Genomic DNA, 26,860 nt, shown 5'->3' on the forward strand with positions numbered 1-26,860 from the left:
TCAATGCCAGTAACAACACTACCATTGGCGTACACAACACACAGGGATCAGCCCTATACACTAGACCATGCACTACCAGTTACAATACTAGTCACCAGCCCATGGGGTACATTGCAAAACCCCATTAGCTGTACACCTGAAACCAACAGGACCCAGCCCAGTAGTAGATGCCCACTAACACTATTGGGGATGGAGTGCTTCAGAGCCTGCCCAACAAGGGACCTACCCTGCAGTTCGCCCTGGCCTACGGGCACCCACAGCCCACATCTCCCACCCAGGTACAACCTTACCGCACACAAAGTCATGATTCTGAATCTGTACTCCTCCCCTTGTGGCTGCTGTGATACTTTCAAGCACCCATCCAACTCCGGAGAGGCCACCGCCAGGATGCTGTACATCAGGGGGTTCAGGGTACGACACGCACCCCTTCCTCATTGGGAGGCCAGCCCCAGCTGGGACTTCGCCGTCTTCCTTGCCCAGCAGCGCAGATCCTCCCACTGTTTGCGGCAGTGTGTGCTCCGCCTGTCAAAGACCCCCAGGGTCAGCACCTCCTTGGTGATGACATGTCAAATACCCTTTTTCTGATGGGCGCTGAGCTGCAGGAAAATATGCATAGAAAAAAGAGATTAGTCATACCGACCGGACTGTTACACTCATGGGCCACAATATCCCTCCAGCCACGCAGCACTCTGTTCAGGACCCCTCAGCCCACCCCTACACCAGGCTTACACACACAGCAATCCATACATTTGTTGTGGAGCCATTTTATTTATAGCTCCATGCATATTATTTTAACACACTAGGCGGCTGTGCACTTTAACCTAGATATATTTTATTCAGCTTCGCATTATTATTATTACAATAACCATATTTACGGTCTTGTTTTATTTTAATCTATCTAACAGTTTTTGCCTAGGCCAGCACTCAGTTCTCAAACAAGACATTCTTGATCACTCTGTGCTTCATTGAAGGCTACAGTTCGGTATATTGGCAGTGAACGTGGTAGAAGTTTAGTATCCGACATTCTTACATAAGGACATTTTCTCAGAACATCAGCTGTGTTATTATATAAACACTTCCTTGTCCCTTACACGTTGGAGGGAGAGTCCAGCCAGGGAACCACGACTGTATGCTGATTGCTGAATGCTTCGCTACAGATGCTGACGCAGACCACAGGCCTTTGCTCAGGTATGGGGGTTGTTGTCTTCCCAGGGGAACCTGAAAGGCAGAATTAGATCTTAACATGCTGTGCTCAAATTATACCTTGATAGGAAATAGTCCATTGATTATAGTGACAATATGATAGCGTTATTTTTATGCTTCACTCTTTCGTCACAATTCTAATATTGTCATGTTGTGTCATCCTGGTTATTGCAGCTCATGCTTTGCTATCTAAGATGCAGTCATTTTATTAAACTCATCATTGAAACATGTACTGCTTCTGTTTGTCATTTATATATGAGACTAGGTTGTAAATGAGAGAACCGGATGCGACCTGAGTGACCGCGACCTGAGTGACCACGACTTCCCTGAGAAGCCTAGTATGTCATGCGCTCTGCTGCCTAATCATCACTATCCTGTGGTAGGAATGAGGCACTGCTAGTTAGCTGGAGCAAAAACCTGGATTAGAGTGACAGGTGTCACCCGCAGAGGGTTAGACTTAGTCTCCCACACCGCAGGTGATTCTGCTGCTCAAAATCCAGTAGTCTCATTAGAATAATGAGAGCCTACACGACACATTCATGACCCACACATCATGCTCACAGTGTACTCACCTGTTTGTCTGGAGGACCATAGAGTAAAGTGTACTGGGGTAGGACCCCATCCACCAGTCTTTCCAACTCCTCCAAAGTGAAGGCGGGGGCCCTTTCCCTAGACACTCGAGCCATTGTCGCTTCCAGAAACAGGTCACAGCAATACTTGCAGTGTAGGTCCTCTCTAGTTGAAGAACAGCTAGCAAGTGAGTGAACAGATAGAAAATGGAGGTCACGTCTGCAGTGGTTCGTGCCATCACCGCCGGCGTACATCGCCATTGGCTCCTTGAACCCACAGAGCCCAATGATAACCAATGCGAAGTTGCGCAGCGGTCATCGACAACCGACTGCTTTGGCGCACAATGCCAGCGGAATTACCTCATTTCCACTTGTCTCTCCTCACAGGTCAGGCAGCCGCCATTTCAGAGGGACACAGGACATGGCATCTAACTGCGTCATAGCAGACATTGACACATCATCTGACTTTTGTATTCACATACTGTTTCTGTAAAGGAATAAAAGCATTTTGAATTTCACATATGTGTGAATATGACCCTCTGCTCACCGTTTCCCACCCTAGAGTTCAACCGCTGAGGATGAATAGGCGATGGAAACATCCCCCCGTGTACAGACCCCTGGTGGACCTGGTGACAATGGAGGACAGACACATTATCCTAACCTACAGACTTGATAGGGCCACAATCCAACAACTGTGTGCCCAATTGGAGCCAGACCTGATTTCAGCTATCCGCCAGCCCACAGGTACTCCCTTCTAGTGCAGGTCCTATCAGTGCTCCATTTCCTGGCAAGTGGTTCCTTCCAAGCAACTGTGGTCATGGCGTCAGGGATGTCTTAGCCAATGTTCGCCAACATGTTGAACAGAGTCTTGTCTGCCCTGCTGAAACACATGCGCAGCTACATCGTATTCCCCCAAGTGGAGGATTTGGCCACAGTGAAGGCTGACTTTTATGCCCTGGGACATATCCCCAACATCATTGGTGCCATTGATTGTACACATATAGCATTTGTTCCCCCAGTTGAAATGAACAAGTGTTCAGGAACAGAAAAAGCTTTCACTCTCTGAGTGTGCAGATGGTGTGTTTGGCAGACCAGTACATCTTTAACGTGAATGCCAAGTATCCTGGCTCTGTGCATGATGCCTTTATCTTGAGGAATAGCAGCATTCCATATGTGATGTCTCAACTCCAGAGGAACCAGATGTGGCTAATAGGTGAGCCCATGGTCCCAACCCAGTTGATGTAGGTATATGGTGTGGGGTTGTCCCTCAGGGTGAGTGTGTGGCTAACAGGTATCCCTCGATATTTACAGGTGACTCTGGTTACCCCAACATCTCATGGCTACTGACCCCAGTGAGGAATGCCAGAACAAGGGCAGAGGAACATTACAATGAGGCACACGGGTGAACAAGGAGGATAATTGAGAGAACCTTTGGCCTCCTGAAGGCCAGATTCCGGTGCCTCCATCTGACAGGTGGATCCTTGTACTACTCACCCAAGAAGGTGTGCCAGATCATCGTTGCATGTTGCATGTTGCACAACCTGGCCTTGAGAAGCCAGGTGCCTATGCTGCAGGAGGATGAGCCTAGAGATGGTCTTGTGGCAGTGGTGGAGCCTGTGGACAGTGACGAAGAGGAGGCAGAGGAAGAAGATGTGGACAACAGAAGTTCACTCATTCAACAGTACTTCCATTGACACACAGGTAAGACACTGTAACTTCACTTTCCATTGCAGTTTTGTGTTAGACATTGAACATGGCAGCCGGATTTCCCAGTCTACGGCCACTTACTGTACCCTTTGGCATCTCTATTTTCAGATCTCTGTGCCCCACCCTGGCTCCTGGTGTGTTTACTGCTGCCCACTACTGGTCATACCTACGTATATATAACTGTACATTTGAAATGCAATTTTTACAGCTTGTTAAACTACTACATATTTCAATCATTTGACAGACTCCATACTTGTATTTATTCCAAGGGTGTTTATTTATGTGCTAATAAGTGGAGGGGGTATTGCAATGGGCTGGGTTGCTAATGGAGGAAAGTCCAGGATAGAGTCCAGTCTATTTGTATCACAGCTGCATTGTCCAAGGGGGCGTAGGAAGGGGAGGAATGCCAGTACAAAGTGGACAGGGTAACAGAGTGGGACACAAGGGTGACATTCAGGAGAGTCTTATTTCCTGGTGGGGTCTTGGCAATGTTCTCTGGCTTCTGCCTGGATTGCAGGGACCGTTTATGGGGTGGTTCTCCTTCTGCTGGGGTGGGGTGCTGTTGGCCTGTTGTTCCTGTGGCGGGGCCTCCTGTCCACTAGCACCGGCAGAGTTTGAGGGCTGTTCCTCGATCAGGGTAGTGGAGGGTCAGTTCCCTGGGCCTGTCCTTCCCCTGCTGCACAGCAGTCCTCCAAGATTCCTGTCCTGTGCCTCCGTCTCCTGAACCGTGTGCCGACTGCCACTGACCCCAGGTCTCTGATCGTCCTGTGTTTGTGGGGTTGCCTGGGGTCCCTCTAGTGGTGGACACCCTGCTGTTTGACATGTCCTGGGGACAGAGGGATGGGCCAGCTGGGTGGGTGCTGTGCTGGTGTTTCCTAAATGTGGAGGCTCTGTGGTGGGTTGGGACTGTGGCAGGGTAACTTACTGTCCAGAAGTCCCTGATGGGCTAGGTTGGTCATCGTGATCCAGATGTATAGAGCTGCTGTCATCACTGTGGGCCTCTTCTGGGAGGGACTGGATGTTGGTGGCACCTCCTCCCCGGTGACGTTGAGTGGTAGTCCTGTGGGGATGTAAATTTAGTGTTATTGTATCTGTGTGTGCCATCTTGTGCATGGATATGTTTCCCTCTAGGGTTGTTATTAGCAAGGCACATTTGGGTTGAGTGAGATGTTATTGGTTTGGCTCAGTGATTGTCACTACTGTGTATGCTGTGGTGATGGGTGTCCATGCAGGTCTGTGATGGGGTCCATGCATTGGTGTTGCATTCAGGGCTTGTTTTGGGGATGGGTGGTTGTGATAGTGGGGTATATGTGAGGTGGTGGAGTGATGGGGGTGAGGGTAGGGGTAGGAGTTTATGATGGCATACAGGTAGGGTGGGGGATATAGTAGTAAAGATTTGACTTACCAGAGTCCAGAGCTCCTGCTACTCCTGTGAGGCCCTCAGGATGCATGATCACCAAGACTTTCTCCTCCCATGTTGTTAGTTGTGGGGGAGGAGGTAGAGTCCACCGCCAGTCCTCTGTACGGCTACCTGGTATCTTACTACCACAGAACGCACCTTCGACCGTAGGTCATTCCACCTCTTCCTGGTGTCATCCCCTGTTCTTGGGTACTGTCCCAGGGGGTTGACCCTGTCCACGACTATCCACCATAGCTCCATCTTCCTTGCAATGGACGTCTGCTGCACCTGTGATCTGAATAGCTGTGGCTCTACCTGGATGATTTCCTCCACCATAACCCTTATCTCCTCCTCTGAGAACCTGGGGTGTCTTCGTGGTGCCATGGTTGTAGTGTGAGTGGTATGTGTGAGGGTGTGTGGGATGATGTGTTGGGGTGTTTGCTGTGAGGTACGTGGATGGTGTATGGGTGATGGTATTATGTGGCTCTGATTCAGTGGGTACTCCTGGCTTGTCTCTTTCTCAGTTGGCAATATTTTTGAATTGTAAGGTGTTGTGGGTATTGGTGGTGTGTGTTTTATAGTTGTCTGGGTGTGGTGTGGGTATGCGTGTCATGTGTGCGTTGTTTGAATTGTCTAATGTGGTGCAGTTTTGTTGCTGTGTGTGTATTTTGAGTGCGGCGGTGTGTACCACCAATGGTTTACTGTGGTTGAAGGACCGCCGCGGTGATTCGTGGGTCATGATGCTGTGGGCGTATTTCTGTTGGCCTAACGGTGTGGGTTTTGGTACTGCCAGTTTATCACTGACCTTTGGGCTGGTAGACTTGTGTGGGTGTCTGTATAGTGGTGGAGTTCTCTGTGTGGATCATAATACCCGTAACGGTATACCGCAACGGTCATGGTATGTTGGCGGCCGTCAGCACGGCGGTCGGCGGCATTTACCGCCAGGGTTGTAATGAGGGCCTAAGTGAGCTTGATAGTCTGTCAATATTGGCTCTGGGACAAAGATAATAACAATTTATTCAGAGAAAAAGAATAACTTGACAATCACAGGTCCTTCTTGGCCAAACACATGTTATATCTGATCTCCCCGGGTCCAAATCTTCTTCCCTGACATATGAATAGACCCTAAATGACACCCAGGGGTCATGCATACCATCTGCGTCACACCCAATGGGCCAAGAAAACAACACCTCTCAATTTGTTCAGATACCAACAGTGTTAAGAATCCAGTGGCACAGAGAAAACCCTTTAACCCCTCCCTTCGCTACCAGGAATTTTCCACCTCAGGTGTGGCTATTTGGGACAGTTCGCGCTGAGGCCCTCATAACTTTTTGTCCACATAAGCTACCCACGCCAAATTTGCGTCCTTTTTTTCCAACATCCTAGGGATTCTAGAGGTACCCAGACTTTGTGGGTTCCCCTGGAGGAGACCAAGATATTAGCCAAAATACAAGGAAAATTTTGTTTTTTTAAAAAGAAAATGGGGAAAAGGGCTGCAGAAGAAGGCTTGCGATTTTTCCCCTGAAAATGGCATCAATTAAGGGTTTGTGGTTCTAAAATCATGAGCTTCCCAGCTTTCAGAAACAGGCAGACGTGAATCTGAAAAACACATTTTGTAACACAATTTTGGCATTTTATTGGGACATACCCCATTTTTACCATTCTTGAGCTTTCAGCCTCCTTCTAGTTAGTAACAGAAATGGGTGTGAAACCCATGCTGGATCCCAGAAAGCTAAACATTTCTGAAAAGTAGACAACATTATAAATTCAGCAAGGGGTAATTTGTGTAGATCCTAGAAGGTTTTTCTTCAGAAAATAACAGATGAAATAAAGGAAATATTGAAATTGAGGTGAAAAAACAGCCACTTTTCTCCATGCTCTACTCTAACTTTTTCCTGCAATGTCAGATTTTTTAAAGCAATGTACTGTTAAATCTGCTGGACTCTTCTGGTTGCGGGGATATATAGAGCTTGTGGGTTTATCAAGAACCCTATGTACCCAGAGCCAATTAATGAGCTGCACCTTGCAATGGGTTTTCATTCATTACCGGGTATACAGCAATTCGTGTTCAGAAATATAAAGAATGAAAAATAGGTATCAAGAAAACCTTTGTATTTACAAAATGGGCACAAGATAAGGTGTTGAGAAGCAGTGGTTATTTGCACATCTCTGAGTTCCGGGGTACCCATACTAGCATGTGAATTACAGGTCAAAAAATGTAGAGAAAGACAAGGGGCAATAACACTTGTTTTGCTAGTCTGTCTTTCCAAAGTCTCCCGATAAAAATGGTACCTCACTTATGTGGGTATGCCTAATGCTTGTGACAGGAAACGCAACATGGTCACATCATATTTTTACATTGACATTTTTGCAAAGTGCCTGGCTGTGGATTTTGATCTCTAGCTCAGCCGGCACCTATGGAAACCTACCAAACCTGTAGGGGAATCGAAGATGGAGTGACTTGTGGGGCTCTCACCAGGTTCTTTTACCCAGAATCCTTTGAAACATAAACATTTGGCCAACAAAACACTTTTTCCTCACATTTCGGTGACAGGAAGTTCTGGAATCTGAGAGGAGCCACAAATTTCCTTCCATGCAGCGTTCCCCAAAGTCTCCTGATAAAAATCGTATTTCACTTGTGTGGGTCGGCATACTACCCGCAAAAGAAAATGCCCCAAAACACTATGTGGACACATCAAAATGATCAAATACTAAACCTGTTTTTGCGGCGGGGGACCTGCGTTTTTGGTCCTGGGCTCAGCAGCCATATAGGGAAACCTACAAAGCCCAAACTTTTCTGAAAACTAGACACCCGAGGGAATCCAATGAGGTGTGACTTGCGTGTGTCCCCCAATATTTTCTTACCCAGAATCCTCAGCAAACCTTAAATTTAGCTAACAAATCACAATTTTTCCCACATTTCTGTGTGAGATCACTACACCGGGGCACATTTCCTATCACCCAACATTCCCCTCCGTCTCCCGGTAAAAATGATAACTCACTTGTGTAGGTGGGCCAAGTGCCTGTGACATGGAAGAGCCAAAAACATGTCGAAATTGAGGGGGAACCAAAGCTGGTCCAAAAGGGCAGGCTGACAAGTGGGGAAATGTTTTTATCAGTATAGATGAGACAATGCTGAGTGGTAGGAATTTTGTGAATTCCTGCAGATTCCGGAAAGGTTTCATCACAAAAATGTGGAAAAAATGTCTGATTTCCAACAAAGTTAGAGGTTTGCAGGGCATTGTGGGTAAGAACATGGTGCAGGTGCACATGAAGCACACCACCCTGGACTCACGCAGATGTTTAGTTTTCAGATGTGTCTAGGTTTTGTGGATTTTTCTACATGGCAGCATCCCAAAGTCAAAAAAGTGCAACCCTCACCATTCCAAGTGGGATGATTTTGAGAGTTAGCCAAGCTCTCATGGCCCACATGTAAAATAAAAACCCATAATAATCAATTGTCCCCTTGCTTGCTGTGGGATATGATGTTATAGTGTGCGGGTGGAGAGCTGAAAGACTGTTACTGCCTTCAGTTGTGGTGGGGGCATAATCATGTCCATACTGGTTGGTAGTACCCGCCACACGTTTTTTTTTTTATTCCCTGGCATCTAGTAGACTTTCTGCTCCCCCGGGGAGTGGATCGGGGTAACTGTCCCATCTGCCCACTGGTGGGCAGACCAATTTTGGCCCTATTTATTTGGGGTGGGAGTATGACCGTACCCCAACCCTCTTATTTTGAAAAAAAAAATTCTTCCCTGGTCTCTGGTGGGCTTTCCGCCCTCCTTGGCGGCAGATGGGCCTTTGCAAAATAGGCAAATCTGCCTCCAAGGACGGCAGATATGGCCAACAGTAATGTTGATGAGGAGTGACCCTTGCCCAGGGGCTGCCCCCCAAACAAAACAAATACATACACACACACAATTCCTTGGTGCCTAAGTGGTTTATGACCCCCTGGGGCAGATCAGCCTAATAGAAATAGGCCCATCTGCCCCCAAGGGGAGCAGAATTGGACAAAAATAAATGTGCCCTCCCCAGGGGAGTGACCCCTTGCTTAAGGGATCACTCCCCTTGCTTGAAATTGCTGCAAAAAAAGAAAATCCCTGGTGCCTAGTGGTTTCTGACCCCCTTGGGGGCAGATCAGCCTAATAAAAATAGGCCGACTTGCCCCCAAGGGGGACAGAAATGGCCTAAAATAAACTTACATCCCAGGGGAATGACCCTTGCCTAAGAGGTCGCCCACCTGGCGTGAAATTGACACAAAAAAATAAAACTCTCTGGTGTCTAATGGTTTCTGCCCCCAAGGGGGGCAGAAATGACCTAAATACAATTTGCCCCTCAGGGGAGCGACGCTTGCCTAAGGGGTCGCTCCCCACATATAAAAAAATAACATAAACAAAAAAAAATATCCCTGGTGTCGAGGGGTTTCTGCCCCCCCGGGGGGCAGATCAGCCTAATTATAATAAAAATATAAACTCCCTGGTGTCTAGTGGGCATTTCTGCTATCCGATCGCATCGCGATCGGGAAGCAGAAATGATTGCAGAGACATGAAAGGAAAGGCCTTTCCTTTCATGCCTCTGCTTGTCCCCTTCCTGAGTGGAAGAGAAATGCTGAGCATTTCTCTTCCGCAAACCGCTGGAAGCATGCTTCCAGCACAATGGGAGGTGACCTCTGATGAGGTTGTTCTGTAGCCATTATAGTTATAGCTCCATGCACGGTATTTTAGCATACTAGGCCTGCTGCTGTGGACTTTACCCTAGATAAATTTTATTCAGCTTCATTTATTATTTTAGCAATAGCCACTTTTGCAGTCTTGTTTTATTTCTCTCTAGCTAGCTGTTTTTCACATAGGCCAACACTATGGGGGTCATTCTGACCTTGGCGGTCCATGACCGCCATGGCGGAGTGCGGCGGAAGCACCGCCAACAGGCTGGCGGTGCTTCCTGGGCGATTCTGACCACAGCGGTAAAGCCGCGGTCGGAAAAGGGGAGCCGGGGGTTTCCCGCCGGTTTCCCGCTGGCCCATGGAACCCGCCATGGCGGCGCTGCTTGCAGCACCGCCATGGGGATTCCGACCCCCTTCCCGCCAGCCTGTTTCTGGCGGTGTCCACTGCCAGAACCAGGATGGCGGGAACGGGTGCCATGGGGCCCCTGGTGGCCCCTGCACTGCCCATGCCACTGGCATGGGCAGTGCAGGGGCCCCCTAACAGGGCCCCACAAAGATTTTCACTGTCTGCTGTGCAGACAGTGAAAATCGCGACGGGTGCCACTGCACCCGTCGCACCACTTCAACTCCGCCGGCTCCATTCCGAGCCGGCTTCATTGTTGAAGGGGCTGTCCCGCTGGGCCGGCCGGCGGTCTTCTGGCGGTCGCCTGCCGGCCCAGCGGGAAAGCCGGAATGGCCGCTGCGGTCTTTTGACCGCGGAGCGGTCTTTCGGTGGGAACCGCTTGGCAGGCGGCGACCGCCGACCGCCGCGGTCAGAATGACCGCCTATGTTCTCAAACAAGACATTCTTGTTCACTCTGTGCTTCTTTCAAGGCTGCAGTAAGAACGTGGTAAAAGTTTTGTCTCCGTTATTCATAGAAAAACACCCATCTTTATGTAGGGGCATTTTCTCAGAACATCAGCTGTTTTATTATAAAAACACTTCCTTGTCCCTTACACGTTAGAGGGAGATTCCAGCCAGAGGACCACGATTGTATGCTGATTGCTTCGCTATAGCTGCTTATGCAGACTTCAGGCCTTTGCTCAGGTATGGGGGATGATGTCTTCCCAGGGGAACCTGATGGGCAGAACTAGAGTTTAACATGCTCTGCTCTAATATGGCCTAGGTAGGAATTAGTCTATTGACTCTAGTGACAATATGGTAGCATTATTTCTATGCTTCCCTCTACTTGTCACAATTCTAATCTTGTCATGCTGTGTCGTCCTGGTTATTGCAGTACATGCTTTGCTATCTAAAATGCAGTCACTTCATTAAAACCTTATTGAAATATATACTGCCTCTTTTTGTCATTGTGTATGTGAGACTAATGTAAAAAGAAAATGGATGACACTTGAGTTACCACGATTTCCTTGAGGAGTCAGTTATGTCATGCGCTCAGATGCCCAATCATCCCTGCTCTTGGGTAGAGATGAGGCACTTCTAGTTAGCCGTAGCAAAACCCGGATTAGGACAACAGGTGTCAACTGTCGTTGGCTCAGACTCAGTCTCCCATGCTGCAGGCGATTCTGCAAATCAAATGCGACAAGTTCAGCACGCAATTGCATGCTGATGTCATCAGACGTCACTGGGGGGGATCGGTGGGTTTGGGGTGTGAGGGGAAGCGATTCCCCTTCCATCCTGGACGGGGGTGTAGGTGTTAGGCCCATGGGGGGGTGAAAGCTAGCACCCCCCTGTGGGCCGGGTGCAAGACAAACTGGGCTCGTCCTCAGCACATGGCAACTGTGGCCGAGGGCGAGCCCAGTTCATCCAAGGCACTGAGGGGTTAAGACTGAAAAATAGGATTGGTGTGCAAGCACTATATCACACCCAAAGCTCATGCGTACCATCTGTTTATGCTCCGTGGTCCAAACTTTGAGGCCTCAACCTTAAATCACACCAGGGGACAAGCGGAGCATCTGTTTCATGTGCTGTGTTGCAAGTGATAGACATCTCTTAAAATAAAGGTGCTGGCCCTACATTACACCCAGGCCCTATGCATACCATTTGTGTCACACCCATCGGTCCAAACAACGGAGTCTCAAACCCGTATCACACCCACAGAACAAGTGTACCATCTGTGACACACCCACTGGTCAAAGTGAAAGACACTGATCACTTATTGAGGTGCCGGCCCTCTAAAATACCCAGGACCCAGGCACACCATCTGTGTCATGCCCAGTGGTCCAAACAACAAACAACTTTCACCTTTCCTAGCACACTTACTATCTCAGAGACCACCTTGCAACTACTCATTTCGGACACAGATTCCTGTCAGTGACAGAGTGCTCAGTTTACATTTTTATGCTTAGTCCTAGTTTGCCATACACCAAATGCTGGGTCTCAGGCTTTGAGGTAGTCTCTTACCCTTCCGACAGCGGCTTCAGGATGGACCTCCACTGCATGGATTCAGCAGAACCCATCCGTGTGGAGTCACCTTCTTTCAACTGCAGTTAGACCAGAGGCATATGTCAAAACAGGAACAGTTGGATTAATTAAACACTACGGCCAGGAGAACAGTTACAGAAAAGGGGTCTGAGGACTGCCTCAAAGTACAATTGTTCTGAGCGGGGTTTTATACATTTCTCTGGGCACAGTAAAACCATTTTGGTATTCTTTTCTAGGTGAAGAATATGAGCAGTTGTTTGGAGTCGTAAATAAGTTCCCTGATAACAAATGCAGGTGGGCCTCGACCTTGAGTGGACACCATGAAAGCCAGTGGGTAATGTGTCCAGATGTCCAGCATGGATGTCCAGCATGAGGTGTGCGTGATTGTGGCGTGCTGTGTTCTGATTGGCTATCGATTTCTAACTTTATGGTGACCCCTCGGCCATATGTGATTTATTGGGGACAATCTCCAAAGGACCATTGTGATGTTGCTTCTCCTATCTGTGGGAATGATCTGAGTTTCATGCTCATGAGTATGGGGGTCATTCTGACCCTGGCGGTCATGGACCGCCAGGGCCAACGACCGCGGGAGCACCGCCAACAGGCTGGCGGTGCTCCCATGGGCATTCTGACCGCGGCGGTACAGCCGCGGTCAGAAACGGGAAACCGGCGGTGTCCCGCCGGTTTCCCGCTGGTTTCCCGCTGCCCATGGGAATCCTCCATGGCGGCGCTGCAGGCAGCGCCGCCATGGGGATTCCGACCCCCTTACCGCCAGCCTGGTTCTGGCGGTTTTGACCGCCAGAACCTGGCTGGCGATAACGGGTGTCGCAGGTCCCCTGGGGGCCCCTGCAGTGCCCATGCCAATGGCCAAGCAGACACTGAAAATCGCGACGGGTGCAACTGCACCCGTCGCACCCCTTCCACTCCGCCGGCTCCATTCGGAGCCGGCATCCTCATGGAAGGGGGTTTCCCGCTGGGCTGGCGGGCGGCCTTCTGGCGGTCGCCCGCCAGCCCAGCGGTAAACTCAGAATAACCGCGGCGGTCTTCTGACCGCGCAGCGGTATTCTGATGGCGGGACTTTGGCGGGCGGCCTCCGCCGCCCGCCAAAGTCAGAATGACCGCCTATGTCTGCCAACTACGTGCTGTCCCACCTTTAATCTGTCAATCAGTAATCTCAGGCTTAGGTCTCAGTGTCTGCCTGATCATTTATTTCTCAGTCGGGTTGATGGAGAGTTCATGTCAGGTGAATGCGATAAAAGTAATGCAATTTTGTTTTTATATGTGATTGTATTATGGTTCACATCAATATTGACTTTTTCAATATAAACCCTACTAGTGGGCCTGCAGCACATCTTGTGCCACCCACTACAGTAGTCTACCCTACATGACTCAGGCCTGCCACTGCAGAGACTGTATCTGCAGTTTTAAACTGCCTTGTCGACCTGGCAGCTGCATGCACTTTCCAGGCTGAAACCTTCCCTTTTACCACATGCAGGCCACCCCTAATGTAGGCCCAAGCTAGCCCCAAGGGCAGGGTGAAATTAATGTACATAGTTAGACATGCACTTTTAGGTCCAGCATGTCAAGGTAGTGAGAAACTGCTAAATTCTTTTTTCACTATTGTAACATTTTTCTCTCCCCTAGAATAACATTGGGTTTGCCTTCTGTTGGACTTTTGCTTATGCAGGGTCATCCCCAGACTTTTTTGCCTCCTGCCCCCTATTTTTTTCTGACATGTTGCTGTTGGCTTTTCGACTCTGAGCACTTTACCACTGCTAACCAGTGCTAAAGTGCATATGCTCTCCTGTCTAAATTGTATGTAAGTGGTTTATCCATGATTGGCATATTTGATTTACTAGTAAGTCCCTAGTAAGGTGCACTAGAGGTGCCAGGGCCTGTAAATCAAATGCTACTAGTGGGCCTGCAGCACTGGTTGTGCCACCCACATAAGTAGCTCTGTAATCATGTCTCAGACCTGCCACTGCAGTGTCTGTATGTGTATTTTTACACTGTAAATTCGACTTGGCAAGTGTACCCACTTGCCAGGCCTAAACCTTCCCTTTCCTTACATGTAAGGCACCCCTAAGGTAGGCCCTAGGTAGCCCCAAGGGCAGGGTGCAGTGTATGGATAAGGTAGGACATATAGTAATGTGGTTTATATGTCCTGACAGTGAAATACTGCCAATTTCGTTTTCACTGTTGCAAGGTCTGTCTCTCTCATAGGATAATATGGGGGCTACCTTTAAATATGATTAAAGTGTAGATTCCCCTAGAGAGTAGATGGACATGTGGAGTTTGGGATCCCTGAACTCACAATTTAAAAATACATCTTTTAGTAAAGTTGATTTTAAGATTGTGAGTTTGGAAATGCCACTTTTAGAAAGTGAGCATTTTCTTGCTTAAACCATTCTGTGACTCTGCCTTGTTTGTGGATTCCCTGTCTGGGTCAGTTTGACAGTTGGGTTGTTTTTCACCTCACACCAGACAGTGACACAAAGGGAGCTGGGGTGTAATCTGCATTTCCTGATTAGCCATCTCTGCTAGGAGGGAGGGGTGGAGTGGTCACTCTCATCTGAAAGGACTGTGCCTGCCTCTGACAATGCTGTCTCCAACCCCCTGGTGTGTGTCTGAGGCCTTGCCTGGGCAAGGCAGGATTTCACAAGAAGGTGTGAGTCCCCTTTGAAGAAAGGTGACTTCAAAGACTAAAATGGGTATAAGAAGGGCACCCAAACTTACAAACTTCAGAAACACTTCTGGAACCAAGAGGAACCTCTGCCTGGAGAAGAGCTGATAGCTGAGGAAAACGTGCTGCCCTGCCTGTGACTGTGCTTTGTGGAGCTTTCCTGCAGTGCTGCTTCTGCCAGAATAAGAGGGCAAAGACTGGACTTTGTGTGCCTTCCATCTTGAAGAAGAAATCTCCAAGGGCTTGATGTAGAGCTTGCCTCCTGTTATTGAAGTCTCAGGGATAGCAAAGACTTCTTCCTGCCAGCACCTGGAGTCTCTGGAGAGACCCCTACTCTGCTCTGTGGTGCCCTTCCAGTTCCTGGGACCCTGAAAGGAGAGGCTGGCAGCCTAAGGACAAAAATACACGCACCGAGCGCCGTGCGGAGAAAAGATCGACGCGAATCCGATCGCGGCTGAGAAAACGACGCGACGCCGGCTCCGCAGCTGAGAAACGACGCCGCAGGAAACGCGACCGGAGAATCGACGCCCGGAGCAGGAGAAACGACGCGCAGCATCGCTGACGAAGGCTGAGAGATCGCAACCTGCGCCGCGGGACTTTCGGACCGTCGCGTGGCTGGCTTTTTCGACGCGCATCGCCGTGCCGAGTTGTTTTCGACGCATATAACCGTGCAGGGTTATTTTCGACGCACACCGCCCGTGCGGGGTTATTTTTGACGCAAACCAGGTACATTTTCACGCTAGCAGCGCTAGTGTGGTGTTACAACTACCTAAAGACTCTTTTTATTTTAAACCTTTAAAAAATCATAACTTGACTTGTGTATGTTGGATTTTTGTCGTTTTGGTCTTGTTTTGTCTAGATAAATATTTCCTATTTTTCTAAACTGGTGTTGTGTCATTTTGTAGTGTTTTCATTAAGTTACTGTGTGTGTTGGTACAAATACTTTACGCCCAGCACTCTGAGGTTAAGCCTACTGCTCTGCCAAGCTACCAAGGGGGTAAGCAGGGGTTAGCTGAGGGTGATTCTCTTTTATCCTAACTAGAGTGAGGGTCCTTGCTTGAACAGGGGGTAACCTGACTGTCAACCAGAGACCCCATTTCTAACATTGGTGACCAGCGGTCGGGATTGGACTTGTATTTGTACTTGACATACAGTAATTAAGTGTACACTACTGTTTTGATTTCAGACCACTACGTGACCACATACTACTTATTTGGTGATCTTTTGATTTTTTTCTTAAGGACTCTTTTTATTCTACTTCCATGATTTGGCTGATCCCTTGACTGATTCTTTTTACTTCATTGGGAAATTATTTTTTTCTGCCTTTTGGAACTTTGCACTTGTGACCATCATGTCTCAATCTGGAGATGCAACAGCTGGAGCTGTGTTTGAAATGGAGAAACTGAAGGAGTACTCAGTTGCTCAATTGAAACAGTTCCTTAAAGATCTTGACTGTCCCACTGAGAGCTCCACCAGGGAGGGGGAGCTGCAACAGGCACAGAGGGCCTGGGTGACAATCAAGAAGGCTGGAGGGCACACAGAGGAGGAGAATATGGGGGGGGAAGTGCAGAGGATACACAGTGGTGTAGTGGAGGAACCTGTTACGCCTGGGGGGAGGGTCCCCAGGAGGGATGGCAGGGTGTCACCCAAGGGTCTGACTCCTGAAGAGTTACAGGACAGACAGGCAGAGAGGGAGTACCAATGGGAGCTGAAAAAGCTCGATTGGGAGTTGGAAGAAAGGAGGAGGAACTTAGAGATTAAAAAAATGATTTATGCTTACGAGCTTAAATTGAAAGAGCTGGAAGTCATGAGGGCTGAGTCCAGCTGGAATGGTGGCAGCAACAATTGTATATCCAGTGAGGCTGCAGAAGTGCACATGCCCAGAGAGGTGGTGCCCTACTTGAAGGAGGGAGTTAACACACGCCAGGAGGTTCAGGGGTATGAGGTAGCTCCAGTGATGCACAGGGTCCCTGAGGTGGATTGGGGAACTGGCATGGGGAGTCATATTCCTACTGGTGGGAGGGACACTCTACTGACTCTAGGTGAGAGTGACAGGGAGAGGGGTTCCCCCCAGGTAGAAGTCCTGGTTATGGAGTGTGAAGACATCCCAGAAGAGTGTGGGTTGAGTGTCAGGGACAGTCAGGTACTGTCTCACCAGTCTCAGGAGGGTGATGTGGGGTGCTTTGTCAAAACAGAGTCACTGGATGGTTGGGTGAAGGGTACTTTGGTTAATTCATGCGAGGGGCTGAGTGATGTAATTGCTGGAGAGCATATGTCTAGTCCTTATTTTCCAGAGCTATGCCAACACCAGGTGGAGTGTGAGTTCTCTGACCCCAGGGAGCTTACAATGGAGGCAGACTTCTGGGTGAGTACCAGAGAGTCTGAAGAGGCATTTGGGGGTGCTCCTGAGAGGAGTGGTCTAGGTAGTTCCCAACCAGGTGAGGTAGGGAAGGATTGTAGTGTCCCAGGTAGGTCCCAGTGTAGTGGGATGGGTGAGGGACCCCATGTCCAGTCTCAGAGGAGAGGGAATGGGGATGGGTTGAGGCCCAAGGTGCCCGAGATCCGGTCCCAGGTCCTGGAAGGTTCCCTGCGGGAACACCAGGAGGGGAGCCTAGCCTGTACCATAGGGCCATCTGTTGAGGGAGACCCCACAGTGTCAGGAGAACTTGGGGGGGCGGCTGTAGCCAGCGTCCCACCAGTTCTGGTGTCTGGCAGTACCACTCCTAGTGAGGGGGTGCAGAAGTCCAGACAGAGGGTTGAGAGGGGGTTGCGGACCCCAGTGGAGAACCTGGAGGGTCAGGGGTCAGCTCTGAGAGCAGAGCCCCCCATGAATGACCTTGGTGAGACCATCTCTGGGTTGGGGGGAATCCAGACTCTGTCAGATGGGCAGAGGTCAGGGGACCTGCGCCAGCCAGACTCTTGTGTGGCCCTTCGGGACAGTGTGTCCCTTGAGGGGGGTAAGTGTGCCCCCCTGGAAGTCCTGGTGTGCCAGGCAATGGTTCAACCGCAGGGTGGTGACTCTGGGTTGAATGATCAGGTTCAGGGGGTAAACTCTGACCTGATGGGGGGTAAGTGTGCTCCCAAGGAAGTCCTGGTGTGCCAGGCAGTGGTTCAACCGCAGGGTGGTGACCCTAGGTTGGATGACCAGGTTCAGAGGGTAAACTCTGACCTGGTAGGGGGTAGGTATGCCCCCCAGGAAGTCCTGGTTTGCCAGGCAGTGATCCAGTCTGTGGGTACAGACCCTGGATTGGGAGGCCAGGTTAAGGGTGTCCCCCCTGACCTGGAGGAAGGGGCTACTGCTAACAGTGCCCCTACCATGTTGTCTTCTGGGGGGGCCACTCCTAGTTGGGTGGTTCAGGACCCCAGAAGAGAGGGCAGGGGGAGGGAAGCCTCACCCCTGGCCCTGGTCCAACCTGAAGGTACAGACCCCAGGTTGGAGGATCAGTTGCAGGTTAACATCCCTGCACTGGTGGAAGAATTGTGCAGGACTGCTTCTACAAGCACCCTGACAGTTTTTGACTCTGGGGGTGCCGCTTCTGCAGGGAGGTTACAGAGCCCCAGAGGGGAGGACCAGGGTCAGGTTGTCATCCCTGACCTGGTGGAAGAGAGAGTGGTCAAAGGGTGCCAGGCACCTGGGGCTACCACCCCCCACTCTCCACAGTCACAGTGGTTAGAGAGGCCTGAGGTCGGGCTCTCATCCCTGACAGTTGTCTGGGGCCACTGTGGCTTGCTGTCCTGGTGGACAGAGTTGCCCCTGGGGGGGGGAGGACGAGAGTCACACCCCGGGGGTGGAGTGGGCAACACCACTGTGTTGGCCCTGGTGGTACTATCTGCCCATTGCAATACATCTGTGAGCAAAGTAAAGTTAGGTGTTGCACAGATGGTGTCTGTAGATGTGGAGAAGGGTTCCCCATGGGTTAGCTTAGTGGGCCCTGAGAGTATGGACAGAGGGATCCAACTGGAGTCAGGAAGGCGTAGAACTGGAACATGCCCCTGCTGTTGTGGGCCTGGGTCCCTGTTCTATCGCCCCAATCAGGGAAGTACATCAAGGTATTGATTGTTCTCCCCTGGCTTTAGGCTGGTAGGGGGTCGTGTTGGACTTTTGCTTATGCAGGGTCATCCCCAGACTTTTTTGCCTCCTGCCCCCTATTTTTTTCTGACATGTTGCTGTTGGCTTTTCGACTCTGAGCACTTTACCACTGCTAACCAGTGCTAAAGTGCATATGCTCTCCTGTCTAAATTGTATGTAAGTGGTTTATCCATGATTGGCATATTTGATTTACTAGTAAGTCCCTAGTAAGGTGCACTAGAGGTGCCAGGGCCTGTAAATCAAATGCTACTAGTGGGCCTGCAGCACTGGTTGTGCCACCCACATAAGTAGCTCTGTAATCATGTCTCAGACCTGCCACTGCAGTGTCTGTATGTGTATTTTTACACTGTAAATTCGACTTGGCAAGTGTACCCACTTGCCAGGCCTAAACCTTCCCTTTCCTTACATGTAAGGCACCCCTAAGGTAGGCCCTAGGTAGCCCCAAGGGCAGGGTGCAGTGTATGGATAAGGTAGGACATATAGTAATGTGGTTTATATGTCCTGACAGTGAAATACTGCCAATTTCGTTTTCACTGTTGCAAGGTCTGTCTCTCTCATAGGATAATATGGGGGCTACCTTTAAATATGATTAAAGTGTAGATTCCCCTAGAGAGTAGATGGACATGTGGAGTTTGGGATCCCTGAACTCACAATTTAAAAATACATCTTTTAGTAAAGTTGATTTTAAGATTGTGAGTTTGGAAATGCCACTTTTAGAAAGTGAGCATTTTCTTGCTTAAACCATTCTGTGACTCTGCCTTGTTTGTGGATTCCCTGTCTGGGTCAGTTTGACAGTTGGGTTGTTTTTCACCTCACACCAGACAGTGACACAAAGGGAGCTGGGGTGTAATCTGCATTTCCTGATTAGCCATCTCTGCTAGGAGGGAGGGGTGGAGTGGTCACTCTCATCTGAAAGGACTGTGCCTGCCTCTGACAATGCTGTCTCCAACCCCCTGGTGTGTGTCTGAGGCCTTGCCTGGGCAAGGCAGGATTTCACAAGAAGGTGTGAGTCCCCTTTGAAGAAAGGTGACTTCAAAGACTAAAATGGGTATAAGAAGGGCACCCAAACTTACAAACTTCAGAAACACTTCTGGAACCAAGAGGAACCTCTGCCTGGAGAAGAGCTGATAGCTGAGGAAAACGTGCTGCCCTGCCTGTGACTGTGCTTTGTGGAGCTTTCCTGCAGTGCTGCTTCTGCCAGAATAAGAGGGCAAAGACTGGACTTTGTGTGCCTTCCATCTTGAAGAAGAAATCTCCAAGGGCTTGATGTAGAGCTTGCCTCCTGTTATTGAAGTCTCAGGGATAGCAAAGACTTCTTCCTGCCAGCACCTGGAGTCTCTGGAGAGACCCCTACTCTGCTCTGTGGTGCCCTTCCAGTTCCTGGGACCCTGAAAGGAGAGGCTGGCAGCCTAAGGACAAAAATACACGCACCGAGCGCCGTGCGGAGAAAAGATCGACGCGAATCCGATCGCGGCTGAGAAAACGACGCGACGCCGGCTCCGCAGCTGAGAAACGACGCCGCAGGAAACGCGACCGGAGAATCGACGCCCGGAGCAGGAGAAACGACGCGCAGCATCGCTGACGAAGGCTGAGAGATCGCAACCTGCGCCGCGGGACTTTCGGACCGTCGCGTGGCTGGCTTTTTCGACGCGCATCGCCGTGCCGAGTTGTTTTCGACGCATATAACCGTGCAGGGTTATTTTCGACGCACACCGCCCGTGCGGGGTTATTTTTGACGCAAACCAGGTACATTTTCACGCTAGCAGCGCTAGTGTGGTGTTACAACTACCTAAAGACTCTTTTTATTTTAAACCTTTAAAAAATCATAACTTGACTTGTGTATGTTGGATTTTTGTCGTTTTGGTCTTGTTTTGTCTAGATAAATATTTCCTATTTTTCTAAACTGGTGTTGTGTCATTTTGTAGTGTTTTCATTAAGTTACTGTGTGTGTTGGTACAAATACTTTACGCCCAGCACTCTGAGGTTAAGCCTACTGCTCTGCCAAGCTACCAAGGGGGTAAGCAGGGGTTAGCTGAGGGTGATTCTCTTTTATCCTAACTAGAGTGAGGGTCCTTGCTTGAACAGGGGGTAACCTGACTGTCAACCAGAGACCCCATTTCTAACACCTTCCAAATGGGATGATATAGAAATAAGGAGTTTGGTGTCCCTGGACTCACAATTTAAAATCCCAATTTATGATGAAGTCAGATTTTAAATTATAGATCCGAAAATGTCACTCTTAGAAAGTTGGCATTTTCTTACTTTAACCATTCTGTGCTTCTACCTGTCCCTGAATACACAGCTGGGGTAGATGACAGCTGGGCCTTGTGCATTCTCACTGGACAGGCACACACAAAGGAGCTTGGGTGTGGCATTAGCATTCGCATATTGCTGGCCCATCCTCAGACTGATGGTCTTCCTGGACTAGGTGGGAGGGAGGAGCTGGCACCTGCCCTCTTTATAGAGCTTTACCTCTTCTCACCCAAAGGGCTGTCTACCCCCTTCATAGTGTCTGGAGCCTGGGAGGGAAAGGATGGGACCCTTGGGTCTTCTAATGAAATTCTGGAAGTTTCCCCAGTCTTCCAGATCCTGAGCATATGCTATAACAGTTAAATCACAAACCCCACTGTTAGACCTGGCATGCTTGACGTGGACTCCCCTGTCTTTTTTGCCTCTGCTTCTCATGTTTGGACTGTGTGCTGGACTCTGTTTCTGCTGTTTTTGGTACTCTAGGCACTTTACCACTGCTGACTCAAGTGCAAATGCTCCTGTGTAAAGTGTATGAGTAATTGGCTTTTCCTAATTGGTTATTTGATTTACTAGTAAGTCCCTAGTAAAGTGCCCTAGAGGTGCCTAGGGCCTGTAAATCAAATGCTACTAGTGGGGCTGCAGCACTGGTTCTGCCACCCACATTAGTAGACTGCATTTAAGTGTGTGCAGTTTTAAACTGCCAATTTGACCTGCCAAGTGTACTCACTTGCCAGGCCTAAACCTTCCCTTTTTATATACCCCTAAGGTAGGCCATAGGTAGGTCCATGGGCAGGGTGCAGTGTATGTTAAAGGTAGAACATGTACTGATGTGTCACATTCATTTTTCAGTGTTGCAAGGCCCATCTCTCTCAAAGGTTAACATAGGGGCTGCCTTTAAATACCCTTAAAGTTCAGTTTCCCTTTGAAAGCAGATAGAAATGTGGAGTTTGGGGTCTCTAAAATCACAATTAAAAAATGCATCTGTTAGTCAAGTTGGTTTTTGATTGTTAGTTTGAAAATGCCACTTTTAGAAAGTAGGCATTTTCTCACTTTAACCATTCTGTGACTGCCCGTTTGTGGATTCCCTGTCTGGGTCAGACTGACAGTTGAACTGTTTGAAAATCTCCTCTAGATAGTGACATAAAGGGAGCTGGGGTGTAGCACGCAAATCCTGATGAGCCATCTGAGCTAGAGAGGAGGGAGGAGTGGTCACTTACACCTGAATGGGCTGTGCCTGCCCTCACACAATGAAGTGGTTCCCTGTCCAGTCCCTGGGCCTTTGAAAGGTGAAGTTGGCAGAACAAGATCTGAAATCCACACACAGAACTCAGTGCGGGACATTTTTGACACACCACATGCAAAGCTGCTGATAAAAGATGTGCCATCCACTTTGCAGCTAAAATCAACGTTCCACCTGCATCGCGGCTAGGAGATTGATGCATCATGGCTGGAGAAATGACACCCGCTTGCGGCTGCTGATAACAACGCAAACCTCATGCAGTTTGGTTTTCTAACACCATGCAACAGGATTTCTCATGCATCGTCCCTGGGCGTCAAAGTCTTTGTGAATTGACGCAGATCCTGGGTGCCCTGTCCGGAAATGAATGCGTCATTTTTTTCACGAGGGAAAAAAACGACACATCAATACCCGACTGGAGAAAAAATTATGCACGGCCTCACTTGCGAGTAAGTAATTGACGCATCGCTCACTTTTCCAACTCAGGCTTGCCCGTGTGGCTTTATTTTTGATGCAAACCAGGTACTTTGTGTAAAATCAACATACTCTTATTCTTTTGAAACTTCACATCTTGACTTGTGTATATTGGATTTTTGTTGTTTTGGTCATGTTTGATTTAGATGAATAGTACCCTTTTTCTAAACTGGTGTAGTGTCCATTTTGTAGTGTCTTCACTGTATTACTGTGTGTGTTGGAGCAAATACTTTACACATTGTTTCTGAGATAAGTCTGACTGTGTGTGCCAAGCTACCATTGGGGTAAGTAGGGGTTATCTAAGTGTGTTTCTCCAGTGCCCTGACTACATTCAGTGTCCCTGCTTGGACAGAGTGCATAGTGACTGCCAACCAGAAAAAAACCACGTTTCTAATACCCACCAAGTTAGTGAACTTAAGGGTCCTGGGGAGACTCTGTTGCTATGAGGAATGTGCCTCCAAGAGGACTGCCAGTGGATCAGTTGCTGGGCTGGCCTACTACACACTGTCAACTGTGCTGCCAGGAGGGACTGCCACTTAGCTTCTCCTCTGCGGTGTTGGCTTTCTGCATTGGTGCTGCCAGGAGCGACTTCCACTAACTTTCCGCTTTGCTGTGTTGGCCTGCTGCACACCAATCATGTTCCAGGAGGAACTGCCCTGGTGACGTGTGCCCTGTGTGTTGGCCTGCTGCACTAATCTCCCCAGGACTGTCGGGGATTTAACTCAACAAGGCATGCCCAAGGAGTCACCAAGACACCCAGTGACAGGTTCCTAGGGTTTCTGGGTGACATCTGCACAAGAAATCAACAAAGCACCATAGCGTGATGCAAGGGAATCACCAAGACACTTAGGGGATTATTTAAGATACATGGCACTGCGCATAGTGCAGTGCAATGTTTCTTGCACCCCTTAGTGCCCCCCTAACGCCACCATGTGTGCGCCGTATTTGAAATACAGTGCACCATGGCAGAAGTTAGGGGACGACTGTGAGAATATTTGATGCTAGAATGGCACTTTCAGGATTAGCATAAAAAAATCTAAAGCTACTCCTGCAAAGCACCCAGAGGCCCAGTGTAAACAATGGAAGCCTCCTTTTAACGCCTGCTTTGAACAAACTAGAATAATTGTTTTGGACATATTGCCTCCAAAAAGATAGAAACAACCCAGAAATATATCCCACAAACCTTGGCTTAATGAAGAGCAATACAGCCTCAGAACTAGGAGGAAAATACTCAGGAAACTCTGAAAAAAGAATACCTCACTCACAACTAAATTCAAACTAAAATCAGCAAGAAAAAACAAAAACAAAACTGAAACGTATTATGTGAAAGTGTCTTACATTCAAACCCAAATTGCTTGCTCTCTGAACCCAAATAAGACAGTCCTCAGGTTCCTCTACAAGAACACATCAAAATTGCAACATATTTATTTAGCTCATTCATTAAACCAACGCCACCATGTGTGCGCCGTATTTGAAATACAGTGCACCATGGCAGAAGTTAGGGGACGACTGTGAGAATATTTGATGCTAGAATGGCACTTTCAGGATTAGCATAAAAAAATCTAAAGCTACTCCTGCAAAGCACCCAGAGGCCCAGTGTAAACAATGGAAGCCTCCTTTTAACGCCTGCTTTGAACAAACTAGAATTATTGTTTTGGACATATTGCCTCCAAAAAGATAGAAACAACCCAGAAATATATCCCACAAACCTTGGCTTAATGAAGAGCAATACAGCCTCAGAACTAGGAGGAAAATACTCAGGAAACTCTGAAAAAAGAATACCTCACTCACAACTAAATTCAAACTAAAATCAGCAAGAAAAAACAAAAACAAAACTGAAACGTATTATGTGAAAGTGTCTTACATTCAAACCCAAATTGCTTGCTCTCTGAACCCAAATAAGACAGTCCTCAGGTTCCTCTACAAGAACACATCAAAATTGCAACATATTTATTTAGCTCATTCATTAAACCAACAAAATGCATTCACAAGATTCTTTAACAAAGAAATTAAAAGTATCTTGTGCAACCAAAATACAGCAGCATAAAAAATATAAAAAGCTCATTTATATTGTTACAATAGAGGATGTAACCAAAGTAACAAAAAAAGTGAAGACAACTTTCAACTAATAGCCCCATAGTGGTTCTTTTTTATCAATGCCTCATTCTACCAAGATGAATTTCCTAACAAACTCAAAATTTGACAAATCTCTCCCAAAAAAATAAAAGCTAACACTGAAATGCTGGAGAACTAAAGACTAATCATAAACTTGTCTTAGTTAAGCAAGCCTATTAAGAAATGTGTTTCAACACAGATAAACAAATTCATGGAAGAAAACAATCTCCTTGCGTCTGTCAACTTAGATTTAGTGTAGGGAACAGCACAGAAACAGTAACAATAGAAGCCCTTGATGAAATACTGAGAATGATGGATGACTACTTGACTTGACATTATTGTGATTCTCCTTGACTTGTCAGATGCATTCAAAACAATTGATCATGAACTACTGTTGAAAAGCTGTAAAGCTAAATAGGTTTAAAAGATCCAGTACTCAATTTTGTTCCAATCATTTCTAAAAGACAATTTGAATCTGGTAAAACTCACACTTTTAGACTTGACAAAGATAGCTCTGGGGTTCCTCTAAATCAATACCTTCACCCTTACTCTGAGATCACTATGCATAACCTATGAGCATGTGGCTGAAAAGATCCAATATCAAGTTCCATCAATGTATAAACCATCCTCAAAGGCCCTTCAAAATATCCTTATATGAATATTTCAAATCTCTCAAAAAGCAATCTTGATTCAGTGAGCATCTGAGCATCCTCAAACTCATTGAAAATGAAACTTTGAGAAAGCAGAGTTCATACTTCTGGTCTGCAAAGCAAGCCATAAAAGTGCTGTTTCCGTAATCACCATGCTAACTAGTTAGGGAAGACCAACCTCACCTTCTACAACTGTAACATCCCATGAATTCCACATTGACAATCAACTATCAGAACCACATACCAGGAAGTCAGACCAAACAGCATACTTTCATCTGCAGGGAAGGCCATTGAAATTTGCAGAAGTTCTTTGTTGTCACCTGAGTACGAAAACATAGCAGCAGCATCTTGAGCCTTACCTGATGGCATCCATCTGACACCCTTGTGGAGAGTGGACACCAATAGTTAGGAATCAACCAATCTTCATTTACTAAACAAAACTCCCTTGAAATCCAGGATCATTTTAGATACAATTGACCACTCATAACTTTGCCCTTTTAGGGTTACAGTCGTTTTTCCAGTTTCAGCATGAGTGTGGTGATGTGATTTTCAGATTAAATTGTTTGCTAACATGTCAACAGGAATACAACATGGTAAGCTTTTGATGGTATCCCCTTGCCATTTGAAGAAACTGGACCTTAAGCATAATATGAGTTGAAGAGAGCATCAGTGGAGAACACACTGAACTGCAGGAGGGAGATTGCCTGTGCTAATTGCCTGTGAAGATTTTCCATGGGCCTTACAACACTTACACCCTAATGACATTAATAATTAAATTCCTATATCCTAGCAAACATTAGTTTGCACAGAGATCAGAAGTTTGAATTATGTGGTAATTATCTCCCGCTCACAGGTTTGCCTCAAAGATTCTGGTAGGTCAAACCTGCTGGAATTTATCAGAGGAAAAGGTACGGAAAAATACAACACAAGCGGAATGTGCTGTGTTCACTATGGTAAGCCTCATTTCATTTAATCTCAGGGTAGTTGCATCAACTAGTAAATGCCTTACCCTTGGCAATAATATTTATCCACCATATACTGCACCACTTGTAATTGGGGCCTACATAGTCTTCAGTCGAATTTGCTGACTCTGTATTTTGCCTTTCCCGACCCCCATACAAGTTCACAGTTAATGCACCCTGTTCCACAATCCGAAAAATAACACATTTGCCTTCTTTTCAGTTATGTGTTTATCATAATCATGAAAAAAGTTTTTTAGAACCTCACGAGCAGCAGGAGGAGCAAAGACAAGGATCAATTGCATAACAAAATAATGTAGAAACAATAAATATAATGCAAAGTTATTTTTTTCCTAATAATTAAAAGTGTAGGATGACGAATAACTTGAATATCAATTATTACTCTTGCTGTTGTTCTAACAATACTACTACTACT

This window comes from Pleurodeles waltl, chromosome 1_2 (genome assembly GCF_031143425.1).
Source record: "Pleurodeles waltl isolate 20211129_DDA chromosome 1_2, aPleWal1.hap1.20221129, whole genome shotgun sequence".
NCBI classification, from domain to species: domain Eukaryota; kingdom Metazoa; phylum Chordata; class Amphibia; order Caudata; family Salamandridae; genus Pleurodeles; species Pleurodeles waltl.